Raw genomic sequence first — 13,729 nt, forward strand, 5'->3', positions numbered from 1 at the left:
TGACACATAACAACATACTTTCCATTATATTTTTGATAAATTTTGAATTGTCATCCGTGCTTTTTTCTTAACATCTATAGGCTGAATAAAGGTATTTTTTTTACCATAAATTGGTGCATAAAAGTGTATCGGAATGCAGGAAATGAAGTCGTTCATGCTTAAAACTTCCCTGGGGGAGGACACCCAGACCCCCCCACTATGATATGCCCCCCTCCTCCCCCAAAGGCAGATTCTGGCCAATATACAGTACAGTACACCCACTATAATAGCCTACATTAGACTACACTGGTCACTTCCCCATCAGTCAGGCACAAGATCTGACCATAATTACACTTTTGCTTTCCATGAACTGTCGTTGCTTTAGCCTTTTATTTCATTTGCAACCCCAGAAGTGGTAAGCTGTGAGAGAAAATTAAAAAAAATATCAAAACATAATTCTAACCGATGTGCGCATTGGCAACACACGGCTGAAGAAGCCAACAAATAGCCTACATGTAATTCCCTCCGCTTAAAATCTATATCTTTCATGAAGATACCCATCAGTGAATGTTAACGGGGTTGTCGGTCTCTAAATGTTTTAACTTTTATGAGCGCACCCCTCTCTCCCCCTCTCTCTCCGCGCACCGAGCTCCGCCTGATCTTCTATAAGAACGGTGACGTCATTATCAATCGAGTATTGATTGGTCAGTAGGCAGTGCATTTACACTGGTTGATCTCTAATCTCCAACATAACCTGCTCCCGACCAGGTTAGGTGTTCAGCATAAGTTACCACGGCGATTGAACCCGATCACAAGTGATCCACCTTCGTAGTACAGAAAACCCTGGGTTGAACCTGAAGTTAGCTCGTTAACGCCAAATCTCGCTTCGTAGTACAGGCCTCAGGTGGAAACTTTTTTTAGAATTTAAGTAACACTTTACGTCATGATTGCAACAAGAACTGTGCAAAATGGCCCGTCATCAAGCCCAATACCTAATTATTTGTTGTTTATCACTTAGAGATACATTCAGTGCGAGTTATAGATCGAAAATCAACATTTTGGATTGTGCTTAGCTGTTCACAATTAAAAATGTGACCTTCTGTTTACAAATATGACTTTTTACAACATTTTTTTTTACAAAAAAATACTAGCAACTTAGATGCTGTAAGACTAGTTTTAGATGGGGTTTTAAATAATAGCCAACTACAGGGTTGTGTTTTAATTTGTGGTCATTGGACCTTTAAGAAATACATTGTGTGTGTGTGTGAAGGCAGTTCTGCCTTTCGGCCAAGACAGACCACTGGCGTGTCCTCGCCTACTGACCTGATGCTAGACAAACATTTCCGCTCGGTTAGTGAGCGTAATGATGCTTAATGTGTCTCCATGTGTGTGTATGGCTGTGACTGTTTCTGTGTGTGTGTGTGTGTGTGTGTGTGTGTGTGTGTGTGTGTGTGTGTAATCATGTGGATCTGTTGTTGTGCTGGTGTAAGTGCTCTGTGACTACTCCTACAGCAGAGAGAGAGAGAGAGATTTATGGCGATTTTTGCCTGATGAGCAGGGATCACTTGCATTGTTAGCATTAGATCAACAATACAGGAGTTTGCTTAATTAAGGCCTGACTGCTTTTGGAGGATCAGCACACATGCCTATGCATTTCTATAGGTAATGAGTATGTTTATGGTCACACATATTTTTTTTTAAACATTTAGGAGACAATGGGTAGATCATAGAGGGAACTAGGTTTAATTGGCCCTTCTGGATGGCATGTCGACCAAGTGGAGTTAGAACATGACGTGCACACATCTTAGGTGTATCACAAAGGAGTGTATATAGATGTAACCTGTCATAATGGTCCTGGGGTATCATTTATAAACTGTGCATAGGATCTTTACTAAAAGTCTACGTACGCCCAAATGCCCCAAACAAAATTCTGATTTATAAAACCGTGCGTACGCACATCTGTAAGCAATGTTCCCTTTAGTGTCTTTAGTGTAAGTGTGCATACGTGAATCAGCCTCTTATCCCGCCCTGTACATGCACATTTCTAACTATAAATAGTCAATGCAAATCACCTCATGAATGCTGATCAGTATGTTAATGACCCTGGCAGTTGTTCTTTCGTTACGCCGAATCATGACGACTGTCGGGGAAAAGGCAAAAAACTTCTCAGACGCTCGGGAATTGCTAACTATATTAATAATACCATCCAAAACGTCAGGCATTACGGCACTTGGGTACAGCTTCGATATACCAGACCTATATGATAAGATTTAACAGAACTATATATTATATCCAAACAAGTCTCAGTGATAATAGCCTATAGCATATAGCCTATATAATATTTATATAAAACACTTATCTGTCTGCCATTTCCCTCTGGAAACAGCAGGTTTCCCCCAGAGTGGTGAGGACCTGTATTTGGACCGGACTGGCACGGTCCAAATACAGGTCTCTACTGGACTCAGTTCAGTACATAGATCCAAGAACACAGCTTTAAGGAATTTTAATCGGCATGTTAGCCAGTTATCGTCATGGTTCCTGAAGTCTCTTTCTCTCCCAATTCTTCCATTGGCGTAGTCCTCCTGCAGGGCCAGCAGTGTCATCATGCAGCATTACGCACAGGCAACACATTCTCACTCCCATCTCGTAAAATATGGACGCGTGGTCAGGTGCCTTTGTAGTTGTTATTGATGCTAAAAGTCTCCTTTAGCGTCATATAACGCACTATAACTAAACACGCTTGGTTGGGACTATTGGCGTCCCTTTTCACGCAGTTAGGTTAAGGAAAAGCTCGTGGGTGGGCTTACGTTTCCATGACTCGTGAGAATAACGGGACGGTCTTCTACGGGATCTCTCTCTCTCTCTCTCTCTCTCTCTCTCTCTCTCTCTCTCTCTCTCTCTCTCTCTCTCTCTCTCTCTCTCTCTCTCTCTCTCTCTTTTTTTTGAGATTGTTGCGGCCCAAAATGCCTGATTTTGCAGTTGCAGGAGACAGTGAAAGTTGCAAAAAAAGTTGTGATTTTTTTTTTTTTTATAGTTCTTTAAAAATAAAAAGGAAACTTGTTTTGGGGAGAATGAAATTACTCTGGGCTGAGATTTCCTAGTAACCTTAGCAAAAAGGCTCAGGATGCTGCAAATGTTGGTATAATATGAAAATGGCTGGTGGATTTAAGACAAAAAATAATAAATTATTGAATGAATCAAATTTAAACATATCAGTCAGTGGCTTGTTGATCTTTACATATAGTTAATTTCCTAACCTGGCCTGGGACACACATTCATACGGTTTGATAAAGTAGCTACTTATTGGACTTTAACTTATCATTGCACTTAGAATAACGAGAGTAGCTGTCCTTAATTTAGGTCATCGTGTCGTCTCATCCGTGGTTTTTCCTGCATCTACCGTGTGAGTTTGTGTGTGTGCGCCACAGTAGCGGGGGAACTGTATGAGCAGCAGCCCTGCCCCCGCCCGCTGCAGACAGCCGACAAAATTAAAACAGCAGCCGCTGACTTTAGAGTAAAAAAATGTTACAGCGTAAAATTATGTTAAAATGTAAACAGGTTGGCAGGGCGTTCTTTCGCTGTACGTTTTGTTGGTAAATGTGAGATGTTCGAGTCTCGGCTTCATATCGGAAACCAGCTCTCTCTCACTCCCGCTTGGTCAGTGGCACTCAGAGTCACATTATACTGACGTAAAGTCTGGCACGTGGGACTGCTGGGATTGGTTGAAGTCGCGGGAAACTCCGGTTATTGGTCAAATTTGCAGAAAAGTTGCGGTGATTGGTCAAAATTGCGAGTCGCACCAAAGTCATGGTAATTGGTTTAATTCACATGAATTGGCGTGATCGCGACATCGCAACATCCTAGAGGGCCTGTAATCTGTAAAACAATGCAAAGCGCAGGCTCTTACATCTCGGGCAGAAAGGAAACCAAAATTGTAGATGTGCTAATTTTGCTGAGGAAAATGTTATTATCATGTTTGGAATTTATAGAGCTCTGCCTGCAAGTGTGAACGTAGGAGGAGCATGTGTTTCTTCTTGCCACGCTTAAGTGACTGAATCATCTCTGTGGTGGTGTAAAAAAAACTGTTTCACCAGCAGGAAAAAAATTGACGTGAAGCGCTTGTGTTGTTTCTGTTATTTAAAAAGATCTCACTGATGTCAGTTGGTCTACTAGCTGCGGCTGTGTGTTTGTTTCTCTGAACAATGTCTAGAGAGTATGTGGGTTGTGGAGAGAATCCATAATGCAGCCCTATAATTCAGGCAGAATGCTGATTCACGGTCACAGGCAGGACAAAAGCAGTAGGTTTGCTTTAGCTCACTGCATGGTTGTATGCTGGTTTTGCAAATCAGCATGTGTCTTACATCCCTGATTTGCTTGCAAGTGAATTTTCTATGTTCCATCAATGTATATTCATGCTTTTCCCTGCAGGTGTATGCAAGTATCTGTATGTAGATAGGCATGCATGCAAGAGTGTGTATAGCTGCTGTCAGGCAGTGAGGGCAGAACCAGGCAGATCTCAGCTGTGTATGAGTGAATCTGAAATGCCTTATGGAAACACAACTAGACAGAGAAGAACAGAGACCCCTGTAGAGAGAGAGAGAGAGAGAGAGAGAGAGAGAGAGAGAGAGAGCAAGGGAAAGAGAGTTGGATAGTGAGATAGAAACCAGAGTGGAAAAAAAGCCCCCACCCACTTCCCTGTAAGCTGCTGTCAGTCTTCTCCCCACTATCTGCTCTTCCATCCTGGTCTTTTCTTTCTCTCCATCTTGGCCGGAGAGGAGAGGGCAGAGTGTGATAAGAAACCAGGGGGGAGACTGATGAGATGGAGAGGTGAAGAGAAGAGAAGAGAGGATGAGAGATAAAAAGTGTAGACACTGCAGACAAGTGAAATTATGGACACCTGAAAGAGAAGACAAAAAAAACAAAGGGGATAGAAGGGAGGGAGAGAAGACAGTGAGGTAAAGGGTAGGAACTATTTTTAAATGTCTGATGCATGAGCATGCTTAACTGCTTCGACTGAGTAATTTTCTGAGCTTCATGAATAATGCGGTTTCAGAGCAGAGCAGGTGATGGACAGGCGGTTGAGGAGGATGAACTGTACAATGTAAAGATGTTATACTGTACCTTTTATCAACGCTGACTCAGGCCGTAATTTGGACTGGCACTCAAAGCAAAAGCCAGGACGATTTATCATCATTTTCACTCGTCATTACACCAAATTATTTAGTATGAAAAGAAAAAAAGACGACGCAGAAAATGTGCACTGAGAGATTGCTGCTTTGTTTAACTGGAGCATTTAGAATTTTGCTAGCATCAGTTCTCTGAGTGGGAAGAGAAATGGAGGCATATAAGTAGTCAGGGCAATAGGAGGAGAAGGAGTGGTGGCGAGAATGAAAGAGAGATGCATGTGTAGCATGAGGCAAAAAGTAACCCCAACTTTTCCCTCAGTCCATTGTGTTGTTGCATCTTGGATGCCTCATTGAAGGTAGTGTCACTCTTGCTCTCCTTCACCTCACATCCTTATCCCTCCCTCCATCTCTTGGAGCAGCAGCAGCAGTTGATGGATCGTTCAGGTCGGCAGGGTTGACAGGCAGGTTGATGCAAGAGATAGAGAGATTGAAAGACAGTGTGCACGTGTGTGTGTGTGTGTGTGTGTGTGTGTTCGTGAAAGAAAAAGAGGTGGCTACCCTCATTCTGTCCTTCACCCTCTCTTGTTGCCCCATCCTTTGATCTTATACATTCATCTGCTAATACTTTGACCCTGTCTATTTTTTCCCATCCTTCTCCCTCATTCTGTATCACATCATAGTTGTATAGGGGTGTTTGGGAGCAGCAGTAGCCTAGAGGCTAGATAAGCAGGCCTGTGACCGGGATATTGCTGATACAAATCTCTGGCTTGGCAGGGAAAACATGGGTGGGGAATGTGAATGAGAAACATAATTTTTACTCACTAATTACTCATGGGTGATAACATTTAAAAAAAAGCCATTTGTCATTTTGTGAAATAACTTTATTAACTTTTTTGCCGAATGATAAGAAGATTGACACTCATGTTTCTCATTAGCTTAGCTTAGCACAAAGACTCAAAATGGGGTAAAACAGCTATTGTGATGAAAGGTAAAAAATAATATGCCTACCATCTTTTTTTAAAGGTCACAAATGAACGTGTTATGGTCTTGTTTGTTGTAGTTTTACAGGGGTATATTTGCTGAAAGACGTTTTGGCCAGGCGCAGTGACGGGCTTGCTTCTTCCCCCGCTTCCAGTCTTTATGCTAACCAAAGCTAAACTGCTGCTGGTGGTAGCTTCATTTTTAACGGACAGATATGAGAGTGGTATCAATCTTTCAATCTTACTTCCGGCAAAAAAGTTAATGAGTGTATTTTCAAACTATTTCTTTAAATTGTTCGGAGGTGTACATGAAAGAAAACATTATGAAGATACTATATTTAGATTGTTCTCTACATTGAACAGTCCTTCCAGGATTTCACGATGTCGCGATCGCGCCAATTCACGCAAATTCAACCAATCACCGTGAATTTGGTGCAACTCTCAATTTTGACCAATCACCGCAACTTTTCGGCAAATTTGACCAATAACCTGAAGTTTCCCGCGACTTCAACCAATCCCAGCAGTCCCACGTGGCGTCAGTATGTGACTCTGAGTTGTGTAAAGTGATCATTTCCTTGTTTGTGATATGAAGACGAGACGTGTGTGTGACTCGAACATCTCACATTTACCAACAAAATGTACAGCGAAAGACCGTGCAAAACATTTCAGACCATCCTGCCAACTTGTATACATTTTAAACATTAATGTACGCTGTAACATTTTTCACTCTAAAGTCGCTGAAAGCTGCTGCTGTTTCAATCCTGTCGGCTCTCTGCAGTTGGCGGGGCTGCTGCTCAGTTCCCCCCGCGACTGACACACACACACACACACACACACACACACACACACACACACAGACACACAGACACACAGACACACAGACACACAGACACACAAACACACAAACACACACGATGGATGCAGGAAAAACCAGAGATGAGATGACACGATGACCTAAATTGAGGACAGCTACGCTCGTTATTGTAAGTGCAATGATAAGTTAAAGTCCAATAAGTACTTAATCAAACCGTATGAATGTGTGTCCCAGACCAGGTTAGGAAATTAACTAAAAATGTAAAGATCAACAAGCCACTGACACATATGTTAAAATTACTATATTTATTATTAATTCATTCAATAAATTATTTTTTGTCTTAAATCCACCAGCCATTTTCATATTATACCAACATTTGCAGCATCCTGAGCCTTTTTGGTAAGGTTACTAGGAAATCTCAGCCCAGAGTAATTTTATTCTCCCCAAAACAAGTTTCCTTTTTATAAAAAAATCGCAACTTTTTTTGCAACTTTCACTGTCTGAAACTTCATTGCAACAAACATACAAAAGACATCGCAACTTTTTTACAACAGCTCCCGCAAAATCAGGCATTTTGGGCCGCAACAATCTCAAAAAAAGGCTGCGAAATCCTGGAGGGACTGATTGAATAAAACCTGTTCAAAAAGAAAATAATTGCCATTTTCTTTTATAGTGTATGTAGCGCGGAGCTATTGTATTGCCATTATATATATTGCCCATTTACATGCAGTGCCTTATTTTCTACCATTACCACCTGATACCTCTCTACGCTCATTCAAATGCTAGTTAGCCAATCACATTTTAGCACATTACCTTAAAGTAATGTATTTCACCTTTAATTTAATCCTAAAGCTTTACTTTACACAATTAACCCTTTGACACAGGCCTATAATCTCAGGGATGAGATGTAAGTGTAGTGGTCACAGCAGTGCACCCCCCCCCTTTTCTTTCTACATTTTGGACTCTTAACTGGATGAATAAACACTTAAGCATGCATGAGTAAACAAAGCTGGGCCTTTAAGAGGTTGGAGAGGACTGACATTGAGCCAGAAGCTGTAGGCTATCTATGGCAGACAGAGGGAACTACAGTTAGTACAAACCATGATACAGTGGGTCACAGGAGGGATGGAACATCTTGAGAAAAATATAAATATATTTTGTATCTGTCATTTCTTTATTTAAAAAAAAAAATGTCAGACAAAAAAAGTCAAATTAGAGAGTTACAGTCCAAGAGATCAGCATACTTCTCTCATACTTCAGACATCTCTCAATCAAATTCAGTTTGGTGTGATTAGTTGGCATTATTACACAACATTTACAAAGACCTTTTTGTCCGTGTTGTGTGTGTGGACAGTGGGTCTGATCTGGGTTTCATATTTTGTTTCCATATCCAGACCCTCTGTCAGTTGTTTGTGAGGGCATGTGTGTATATGGATAATAAAGTTCAAAATTGGAATATACACATATAAGGATCACATGATTATTTTCCCTTTAATGTACTCTCTCATTGCATTCTCATGAGCGTGTCCTTATGATATATTACGAAAATGTATGCACACCAAAACATATGATATCCTACGAAATTAGGAGACTGCCGGCTAGTCACGTGATGCCGGGTGGTCACGTGACGCCAGCTAGCTATGAGTTCCATGACGCCGAGCGGCAGTTGCTAGTTGTTTCAGCTGCTACAGAGCTTTGTGACGCCGGCTACAGACCTCCGTTGTATCAGCAGTAGTTGGTGGTTCACTTACCCGAAAATAGGTGAATTTGAGCCGGGTACAAAGCACTGCAAGCTGCTAGTCGTTTCGGTGGACATTACGGTTAAGTTTAGTCCACAAAATATGTTGCGACGAAAATTAAGATTAGGCACTAAAATGACTAGTTAAGATTAGGAAAAAGATCGTGTTTTGGATTAAACACATATTTCCTGGGTAAGAGGCTTTAGGTGAACTCCACTCTCTGGCTTGATGGTCCTGTATGTTAACATCCACCCATCCACCCCGACCTCCTCCCTTCGTGGCCAGTCACGTTCTTATACAGCAGCCGTCAATGTAGTGAATACAGCAGAAAAAAAGGGGAATACTTACAAATTATAGTGCTTAACTTTTCATAACTTTTTGAACGAATGGTTCATGAGAACAGGCTGACTCTCTTACAGTTCTCATTTTCTTCTGTGTGCCTGCATGTATGTGTATGTAAGAGTTGATTCTTAATCCTGTATTAAAGGACTGGGCGGGTATATCTGTGGAGGTAATATGTCCAAACTGTAATGGGACTGCCAGTGAGTAACTCAATCATGAAACACACAGACCTTGATGATTGGGTATTGCTGTTTCTCAGGTTTAAGCAAAGTACTGATTTGGGACCTCTGTTTGTGATTTCTGTTTATACTTGTCAGTATGACTTTTCTCATCATCTTCATTGAGAAAACAACATCAGAGTCACAGACAGCACCTTTCATAGTATTATTATCTTGCAACTTTCGGATTCATATTCAGTTCTAACACAAATGTATTGAAATTTCTGAGTAATCCAAAGGTGATTAACAGTGCATAAGGATTTTTTTGATAATTTGATGAAGTCAATTTTTTGTCAAATAATTTTTTTTGGCTCAGATAAATGAAAGTCACTGTATGTAAAAGAAAGATGAAGAATGCTATCCTATAGCTATGAATGTGTGTACTGTACAAATGTTTTGGGTCTTAGATTAGATTGTTTTTATGGGACCTGATTGAACCACTCCCCTGGATTGAACCAGACATCAGTAAAGCCTGACACGGCAAGGGCTGCTGCTGAGCTCGCACTGCTTTATTTATCACCCCAAAGGGAGTTAGTTTGTGGTATGTAATGTGTGTGTGTGTGTGTGTGTGTGTGTGTGTGTGTGTGTGTGTGTGTGTGTGTGTGAGAGAGAGAGAGAGAGAGAGAGAGAGAGAGAGAGAGAGAGAGAGAGAGAGAGAGAGAGAGAGAGAGAGAGAGAGAGAGAGAGAGAGAGAGAGAGAGAGAGAGAGAGAGAGAGAATGAAAGAGAAAGAGAGAGAGAGGTTGGTGAGAAAGTGTGCGTGTCCACAAACAGGCACGTGTGTGTTTTGGATTCTGGACTTGGTCCAAGTTCTGTGTTTTCCTTTTCTTTTTTATACATGATATTTATACCACAAGGACAGCAATGAAGTCAGGAACAGAATTTTGAAGAAGCGTGTGTTTATTTGCCTTTGTGTGTGTGTGTGTGTGTGTGTGTGTGTGTGTGTGTTTGTGTGTGTGTGTCTACGTATTTATAACACAAGGACAGTGATGCAGAGAGGAGCTGCATACTGATTAAGTGAATTCGAAGAGAGGGCCTCTGTGTTGCCAGGCAGAGCCACACAGCAACAACAAGTCATTCACCTAATTTAGGACACAGACATGTTTCACTCGAAAATCTTTCTGATAACTGCACCACAAGATGTTTTGAAAAGAACATTTTTGTCTTCAGCTGCAGTGCTGTATGCTGTTCAACCTTCACTGGAGACTAATAGGTTTTTCTAATTTCCATTTTATATAAATAGAGAGATGCCATAAGTCTTCATAGCCTCTGAATCGGCATCGAGGTCATTAGAGATGGAGAGAGGAAGGAAAAGAAAAGAGCAGAATGAACGGAGGATAATGGATAGAGGGAGCGGAGAGAGATAGAGAGAGAGAGGGCGAGGGAGGATGGGAAAGATCAATATAGTCTGTACTTTGAGCTAAGAATCTGCATATCATGGAACAGGGCGAGGGAGGAGTAGGTGTAGAGAAACAGAAAAGTACACACAGTAAGTTTTCACATTTAGTTTCCTTGTGTTGGGGAAAGAAAGAGACATTGGCCCTCATTTATGAAACGTGCGTACGCCGATTACTACGCAAAGCAAGGGATTTATCAATTTGAACGTGAGCGTAGGCTGCGATAAAATCTCCCGTCTGGTCTGAACTTGGACTTGCGGTGCAGCATATAAAAAGTTTTACAGGAGAAGGAGAAGTCATCAGTTGATCACTTATCAGCAATGGCAGATCTGGCTCTTTTAAAATACCTCTATTCGCCGGTACAACACGGGCCACGGTGGAGCGCTCCATCGGATTGATTAAGGGCAGATGGCTCATGGTCTTGCATCAGCGGGGGGATCCTACTATACACGGCAGAAAAATTCTGTAACATTGTTTTAGCCTGTGGGGTTCTGGAGCCAGATGACCCGATGCCCAGAGAGCAGTGTCCAGCACAGCCCCAACTGGGGCTATACGACTGAGACAGGATATTATTCCTCGCTTTTAAAAGGTATATTGGCAATGATGGCCTACTCAATACAGGAAACATGACGATGCACAACATTTTTATTTATTCTTCAGGTTTTCGTTTCTCTTTTAAAGTGTCGTTAATGGCCACAAGTGAACGATTTATTTCTGCCATTGACCGAGTTATTTCGGCTTGTTTTTCCAGCCCCTCTGCTGTCAGGAGACAGGGTCGGGGTGGTGGTCCAGCACGGGGGGCGGAGGAGTCACAGCTGTTGCCTGGTTCTGACTCATGAAAAAAAAACGAGTAAAATAAAAGACACTGCATAAACTCCGCTACTGTGTGTTTATTTAAATATACGTAAACCATGTAGGCCTAAGAGATTGACTGCATCAGTGATCTCTTTCCATTCCGCATTCTTTCTACAGCCTTTAATAACAGCTTTCAGGCTGCCAAATCTACAAACGTAAGTGCAAGTGAACCTGAGATATCAGGGTTTCAATCTCCACCTCTGAAAAGTTCCGCTTCTCAGCCGGATTACGTCTCTCCATGTCGTAAATTGTAGGGGCAAGGCCTCAAAACCCAGAATATATTGGGGCGTGATATTTAAATTACGATCGTTTCCAGCCGCTGCATTTATCAATGTACGACCATTCTTACGCTCTGATTGGTGTGATACGAACGTTTAATGAATCACACGTGAAGCCTGTCCTAAAAGGATTTCTGCGCTCATATCTGCGCTGGTTTCTACGTTAGGTTGATAAATGAGGGCCAATGAATCTGGTAAGAGCAGAAGGGGGATGACAAAGTTGAGGAGTCCCTTTTTTAAGTGAAAGGGAAAAGTATGCAACAATGGCGTTTCTGAAGAAAGATAATAGAATATACAGAGAGAGAAGCTGAGAAAGAGTCACGCTGCTGGAGGAGGAAGAGTGACAGACCGAAAGGGGATTTGCAGTCTTTCTCAAAGATAAGCACACTGTTTTCTTTCTATCCTGCTAACACTCACACTCACAGTGGCACCATATGCAAGTGCACACACACACACACACACACACACACACACACACACACACATACATACATATGCACAAACGGGCACACACACACACACACATGACCAACACTACTCTATTGCAGCAAGCTCTTGGCACCTGACAAAAGATCACCCGCTCAGAATTGCCATGGCAACGAGGAGATTCGTTGTTGCTACCCATACAGCCCGACTCCCAGCCTGATGAGAGGGAGGGGGGGGGGGAGGGAAGAAATAAAACAGCTAATTGAACTTTAAATGAAGATGTTCATTTAATTAGGAACTGAGGAAATTGTAATCTCATGATACACAAATTCCATATTCATTTGTTAAGTGGTGTTTAATTAGTGTTTGACCAACATGTCATTATAACATCAAGTAACAACATCAAGTAAATACTGCAGTTTGTTTGTTGTTTTGTCAGAAACATTCATTATTTATTGGGCTCTATTGTGGTGTAGTGTAATCAGAGATCATACGATTGCAATCCATCCTCTGATCAAAATAGGCCATCAATAAAGATTTTAATAATCAGTTATATATATTCAAGCGTGTCTTTAACCTTAAAATACTAGATATCACTTGCACAGCCACATTCCATGAGTCCAATTCTGACAAAAAAAGTATGGAAAATATTTTATTTGTCTCTAGTTTCATTTGCATTGATGCATTTAGAATTTGGTCAAATATTAATAGACTGGGTCCTTGTTTGTTTTATAATAAATGTGTTCTGATCTTTTTTTTACTACATTAAATATAGATTAATGTAGATAGATAGATAGATAGACTTTTAGAGTTAGAGTTCTTTGTTGGGCAGAAATTAGGATTAATTTCTAGGATTAATAGTCTGCATAAGAATAGAAATATAATTGTATTTGCTGATATACTGCATATCTTCCTAACTTAAATAAGTTAATACCTAATAATAAAATTGGAAGATGACTATAGACATCCCCATATAACGATGATAAAGTTAAAATTAATGTACAATCTAAAACATCAATGTCATCTTAACATTTTCTAAGTGTGAAGCTATCTGAATGTGTCGATTGTCTGTGAAGACCTTTAACAGATGCAATTCCTGTAAAAACACGCATCGAACCAGAAAGATTGTGTTTCACCTAGCTTCTTATTTATGTATTTTGTATTCTTTGAGTTTACAGTCTCCAGGCAGGTTGAAAAAGATCAGCTGCACAACAGCACCTCTGGAGGGAACACTTAAGCAATGCCAATGCAGGAGCTGAACCCAGGTTCATCCGGTGACTGCCTGCCTGCCACCCAGCTAAATGCATGTGCATCAATCATTATGTATAAAACAAGCCTTGTCCATTAGTGCACCATCAATTATGGCTAATGTTATCTTCCATACTTCTGCCAACAAAGGTCAGTTTACTTTCACTGGAAATCTCAGGGTCTCTCTTACTGCAAATCCAGATGAAAAAGATTGTTGTGGAGTTGATTAGTGTTTCTTGTTGACCTCTTTCTGAATGATTGTAATATATATTGTGCTGCAGTGGGGATATAGAGGAAGAAAAGTGCATATCCTAATAATGAAACAATT

Source organism: Sander lucioperca, chromosome 5 (assembly GCF_008315115.2).
Source record: "Sander lucioperca isolate FBNREF2018 chromosome 5, SLUC_FBN_1.2, whole genome shotgun sequence".
Lineage (NCBI taxonomy): Eukaryota > Metazoa > Chordata > Actinopteri > Perciformes > Percidae > Sander > Sander lucioperca.